The 6427-nt window shown below is 44.2% G+C and overlaps 1 long non-coding RNA gene across 1 annotated transcript; it reads left to right on the top strand.

Annotated features, from left to right (window-relative positions):
* The first annotated feature begins 1971 nt into the window (after window positions 1–1971).
* On the top strand, window positions 1972–5176 carry LOC133454622 (uncharacterized). Its single transcript, XR_009783402.1, has 3 exons — window positions 1972–3314; window positions 4803–4878; window positions 5098–5176. It is a non-coding gene; the product is annotated as an uncharacterized LOC133454622 (long non-coding RNA).
* Window positions 5177–6427: the final 1251 nt, after the last annotated feature.

The raw sequence follows: 6427 nt of genomic DNA, 5'->3' as shown, positions 1-6427 counted from the left end.
TTGCCTAGTTTGGGGTCGTTGGATAGTTTTTTTCTTTTCTGATGCATTTTCATCATCAGCTTCAGACAAATGACCACATGGAAGCAAAAGATCTCGATGAAGGGTGCGGCACGGGCCGTCTCCACCTTCTGGACTGACCGTGTATACAGGTAAGTTCTCCATTTGTTTCAAAACACGGTACACAGTGGACTCCCACTTGTCTGCCAGTTTGTGTTTGTTTCGCAGACGGAGATTTCTAACCAGTACCCGATCACCGACCTTGAGAGTAGCTTCTCTAACGTGCTTATCAAACCGTTTTTTGTTTCGCTCTGCAACTTTTGCAGAATTCTCCAGAGCAAGACGATAGCTCTCTTCAAGACGAGCTTTTAGATTTCGGACATACTGAGAATGAGGCACTGGCTCATTATTTTTCACTGGAAGCCCAAATGCTAAGTCAACTGGTAGTCGAGGTTGTCGCCCAAACATCAGTTCATAAGGGCTGAATCCTGTGACCTCGTTTTTGGTGCAATTGTAGGCGTGAGCAAGGGGTTTAACAAAATCCCGCCAATGCACCTTCTGCTCCTCCTTCAAAGTACCAAGCATATTGAGGAGGGTCCGATTGAATCTCTCAACCGGATTGCCCCGTGGATGGTATGGGGTAGTTCTCACCTTCCTAATACCAGTCATAGTGCAGAGCTCCTTAATGACAAGAGATTCAAAATCTCTGCCCTGGTCACTGTGAAGGCGCTCTGGGTACCCGTAGTGAATCAAAAAGTTATCCCAGAGACATTTTGCCACTGTGGTAGCTTTTTGGTCTCGTGTAGGTAAAGCAACAGCATATTTTGTGAAATGATCTGTAATGACTAAAATGTCTTTGGTATTCTTGCTATCTGGCAAAAAATCCATACAGACTAATTCCATTGGTTGTGATGTTTTGATATTGACCAAAGGTGCTGCTTTTTCAGGTTGGGACTTTCTTCTCACACAACGACCGCAGGATTTTATCTTAGCTTCAATGTCCATGGCCATTCGTGGCCAATAAAACCTAGATCTTATTAGGTCATGAGTACGCTCCCATCCCATGTGCCCCATGTCATCATGGAGGAGCTTGAAAACTGTTGGTCTTAAGACTACTGGAAGAACCAGCTGATAAACGTTTTGGCCATGACATTGCCGTGTCCTGGTTAGAAGACCATTTCTAATTTCAAAGCGTTTCCACTGTTTTAGCATCAACTTCATATCATGTGATTCATCCTTGATGCTATGTGGGCTGTCAACACCTGATCGCAGCAATTTAATCACCTGGCCTATGACTGGATCAGCTTCCTGCTGCTCCTTGAGGTCAGATTCAGAGAACAGGGGAACTGTCACCTGACCAAATGTCTCCTGTTCATAGGCATCAGGTACAGCATCAGCATGAATAGCTAAAGACTCAACCAAAGTGATGGAAGGTAACTGGTCGTCTGTCTCACTCAGAATATGCCTATGGCACACTGCTGCGACTTCATGTGAATCCAAGCTGAGATCAGATGGAGATGATGTCTGAAATCGTGAGGTGAGCTGTCGGATGCGTTCCGCCTCTTCCAGAGAAGCATGGTCTGCAGCCAACTCATCATGGGGTCGTCGTGACAAACCATCCGCATCCTGGTTTGCTTTTCCAGCCCTGTATTTGATATTAAAATCAAAGGTAGATAAGGCTGCTAACCAGCGATGGCTTGCTGCGTCCAGTTTGGCTGAGGTAAGTACATATGTTAATGGGTTGTTGTCTGTCATAACCGTGAAGGAATTTCCATAAAGGTAGTCAAAAAATTTGTCAACAATTGACCATTTCAGAGCCAAAAATTCCAACTTGTGAGCTGGATATTTGCTCTCACTGGGTGTCAATCCCCGACTGGCATAAGCAATTACCCGCATTTTCCCTTCTTGTTCCTGATACAAGGCAGCGCCTAGTCCAGTTGAGCTGGCGTCTGTATGCAGAACGTATGGGATCTTTGGGTTGGCAAACCCCAGTACTGGAGAAGAAGTCAGTTTCACTTTGATACACTCAAAAGCTGCTTGGCAAGCAGGGGTCCACCTCTCTGCAAAAGGCATACTGGGGTTGAAATACTTGCCACCACAAGAGACTTTACTTTGACCTTTCCTCAATGGCGGATAACCTCCTGTCAGGTCATTTAAGGGTTTCACAGTCTTAGAATAATGTTCAATAAAGCGGCGGTAGTAGCCGGCAAATCCCAAGAACGATCTAAGCTGTTTCAAGGTCTGCGGTACTGGCCAGGTTTTTATGGCAGCAATTTTTTCAGGGTCGGTCTCAACCCGATCCTTTGAGACAATGTGTCCCAAATACCGCACTGATGTCTGGAAAAATTTGCATTTTGAAGGAGAGAGCTTTAAGCCATTTTCCCTCAACCGCTGAAGAACATGCTGCAACCTTCTCTCATGCTCTTCTAGGGAATCTGAAAACACAATCAAATCATCAAGGAATACTAAAACCTCCCTGAGGTTAATGTCCCCCATGCACTTCTCCATCAACCTCTGGAAAGTGCTGGGTGCATTCGTTATTCCTTGTGGCATCCGGTTGAATTCATAAAACCCCAGAGGGCAGACAAAAGCAGTTTTTGGCTTGTCTTCCTCCTCCATCTCAATCTGATAGTAACCAGATTTCAAATCCATCACTGAAAACAATTTTGACCCTGAGAGGGCTGAAAAAGTGTCTTCAAGGTTTGGGAGTGCATAAGCATCCCTTATGGTCAGTGTGTTAAGTTTACGGTAGTCAATACACAGGCGAACGTCGCCATTCTTCTTTTTGACAACAACAATAGGTGAAGAATAAGGGGATTCTGATTCTCTTATCACCCCAGCTTCCAAAAGCATCTTAAGATGTTTCTTCACCGCCTCATAGTCATTAGGATGAATGGGCCTTGATCGCTGTTTAAAGGGCACCTCATCCTTGAGCTTTATTTTGTGCTTGACCTTTGTAGCATGACCAAACTCAAGATCGTGGCATGAGAACACATCAGAGTAAGTACGCAGACGGTGCACCACTCTTTCTTTCCATTCCTCAGGTAACGGCGAGTCGCCAAAATCGAATGTTAACTCAGCCTCTTTAAGGTGACCAGAGGGTTGGGCAGATGAGCTATAGCACGCTGCAGTAACAGAGTCTGACACAGGGGAGTTCTTAAGGTCAAGAACTTGGTCAACTACATGCAGATCAGCAATAGCACAGTTAGTTGGAAGAGTTATATCATGCTCTGTCTCGTTTCTGACCCATACAGGAAATGTATGAAAATCACGATCGGGCAACGTAACCAGGCAGCAGTCAACAAAGATTCCACCAGGTAAAGTAGTTGAACTCGGCTGCTCTATGATTGCCTGTTTCTCGCATAAGGAGTTCCTGGCTTTAACGGAGCCTTCAAGACAGACCCGGTCACCTGCTGGGATGACATGTTGTTTGTTATGTTTTAATTTCACCAGGCCGATCTTTCCTGTGGTTTTTTCTGAATGTCTGAGTTTGAGAGTTCTCAATATCTGCCTAAAGCTATAAACAGAGGAAATGTCAGATGTAGATCTGTCCAGACAATGCTCACTGTACAAAACATCAAGCACATTTGTGCCTATCAATACTGGCAAATCAGTGTTTGAGCGTAAATCACACAATCAACACGTCGCACAATCAATGCCAGTGTGGAAACCTCAAGCAGTGGCCCAATGAACTCCTTGGGAAACTCAATGCTGACCTCCACATAACCCAGATATGGGACTGCTTGCCCATTTGCACCCTCAACATCAAGGTCACTAATAGGCTGTATAGGTCTTTCTGCCAGGTTTTCATTGTAAAAGGAGACTGATATGGTGGTCACCTGAGAACCAGTGTCCAGCAAAGAGTTGCACTTAACTCCATTTACAGTAACATTTGCTGTACATTTTTCACCAATTAGCCCTTTTGGAATTCTGGCCCGCTGCTGTAAAGTGAGATTGCAGGATGAAGTTTTCAGGAAAGCTTTAGGTGTGGGACTTTCAATGATATCAGTTCCAGTCTGTCCCTCGACTGGAACAGTTTTTAGTTTAAATCAGCCTTATTTTGCTCATCCCAGGCCCTTTGCTTTGCTTTAAATGCTTTCCTCTTGGAGTCAACCAGATCAGGATTTGGTTCATTAGGGCATGTGGTCGCAATATGATTGTCCTCACCACAGGTAAAGCAATACCAGGGGCGTGGCCTTCTACCACCTTTGCTTAAATTTTCACCCACTGGTGTATGGCTAGCTGCCAATGACTCTTTTGGCTTGCCTTTCTTTGTCTGTGGTACTATTGGCTGTGCCTTTTTGTTTGCAGGCTTATCTATGGAAGCTTTAAGTGATGACAGCTGATTCTGAAGCTGAGCTATCTGCTTTTGTAGAGTTTTGGTAGTTACTGGGTCTGTTGTGTCATCAGTACTTGCTCTCATGTCAATATCGGAGTACACGCTGAGGGGATTGGACTGCACCTTTAATTTTGAAAATCCAAGGTGCTGCTTCATACGGCTAGATTTTGCAGCTCGTTTGTCCTCCTCTGTTCTCAGCCACAACAACAGTTCAGAAAATGCAGGGGGTTGAGATTTCTTTTGTTCCAACTGGAGGCTTAGAATTAAGCCATTATCCCAGCATCCTCTGCAGAACTGTTTCAGTAATTGACGGTCAAAGTCACCAGCTGGGATACCCCCACCTTTTACAACTTTACTCAAAGTACTGTGTAGGCGGTGCAAATAAGCAGAGGGTTTCTCACCTGCATTCTGATTGGTGCTGAGAAACTTTGCAAAAAGTTCATCAATATCACCCACTGTCCCATAGGCTGAGTCAAGGAGGGTCAAGAAATCCTCCGGCTTAGAGAAAGGACCCAGATGTTTGACAATGCTGGCAGCAGGAGGTAAGAGACTCTCTATGATCTTCCTGACCACTTGCCTCTGTGGAACAGAGGAATCTGCAAGGTAAAACTCCACGTTACTCCGCCAACTGTCATATTCAACCTCCATACCGGGACAAGGGTTCCTTCCTGAGAAAGGTCTAAGCTTAGAGGAGCTTGGGTAGGTTTGTGCTAAATCACTACTTTTCACAATGTGTTCAACTATCACCCTTTGTACCTCAGGTGTATTGATCTGTTCTGGTGACAAGAATGGCGTGGAGCTCTCAACAGCAACAGGTAAAACTGCATGGTCTGCTTTGGGTGTGGCCTGACTACCCAGATGAGGCTGGGTTTGAACTGGCATCATTCGAGTCCCTGCCTCTGAATCAGAGGTAAACTCTTCTGGAGTACATGCCTCCTCACTATTAGCCGATTTCTGCATTCGGCTCAGTTCTTCACGCAAAAGCCTCTCATAATCTGAGCCACTCAGCTTTGCAACCCCCTTTAACCCTGTTATGTAGGACTGAGTAAGGTCAGAAGTCAGCTTGGAGCTGTAGAGAGGTGACAAAAGTTGGATGTTGTGGGTTATTTCAGGGTCAGAGGTAGGTCTTTGACATGGTAACTCATCCTGAAGTGCCTTTATAGCTGTTCCAAACTGAAACTCAACTATGGTTGTATTGTTAAAGTCAGGGTCAGAACTATCAACAGGTACTAGTCTGGAGATGTGACCATATTTTTTCAAAAAATCAACTAGTTCCTCATCTATCTCTGTGCCTATTAACCCATGAACTAGAACAGAGTTTGACACCTTGACACTCTGTACATTTATGACATCCATACTGTAGTGGAACTGCAATTAAACTGTCAGATTGTTTCAAAAATTCAGCCACTCCTCCTGGCTGGGCTCGCCACTTTTATGTAGCACTTGTACTTATAACATTACAAAAGAAAAAGTATAGGCTATGAAGATCTAGGTTCTGAGGAGCAAGGAAGAATATGATGTATCGTAAACAACTGACAATTTTATTGTAGCAACACAAAACAAAATATGATCACACTTACAGTGACTAAAAAAAGAATAAATATCCCAAAATAAAATAGAGCTCTTTTCTCAAAAAAAATAAAAATAAAATAAAGAATTCCCTTCTGAGATTTTTCCAGTTCTTTTTGTACTGGTAAATGTTCTTTTGGAGTTTCTTGTTCTTTTCCGTGTCTTGTATGTATGTATGTACACTACCCGGGTAGGTTTAAGTGTAGGTGTTACGGTATTTCCTTAGCTGGGAAATCCTGAGTTCAAGGTGATCTTGTCAATCCCTGCCGCAGCTGGCCAGTCTACTGGCAGGAACCTCCAACGCATCGTCCGTGGGTCTGACTCGCCATCACATCCGAAGTCTTCTCTCTCATGCATTAGAAGGGGGTCTCAAAAAAACCAGTCGGAGTTCTTCTGTCAATTTAACCAATTCTTTCAGCAATACTGCACCATGCAGCACTCCCTCCCGCACTCTTTATCGTCTCTTGTATCGTTTTTTCCTTTATAATTTCACCTGCACTCATTTCACCTTCCCGTTTACAT

Source organism: Cololabis saira, chromosome 11 (assembly GCF_033807715.1).
Source record: "Cololabis saira isolate AMF1-May2022 chromosome 11, fColSai1.1, whole genome shotgun sequence".
In the NCBI taxonomy this organism is placed as follows: Eukaryota; Metazoa; Chordata; class Actinopteri; order Beloniformes; family Belonidae; genus Cololabis; species Cololabis saira.
The sequence above is the reverse complement of the archived record's forward strand: the minus strand, read 5'-3'. Positions and strand labels throughout refer to the sequence as shown.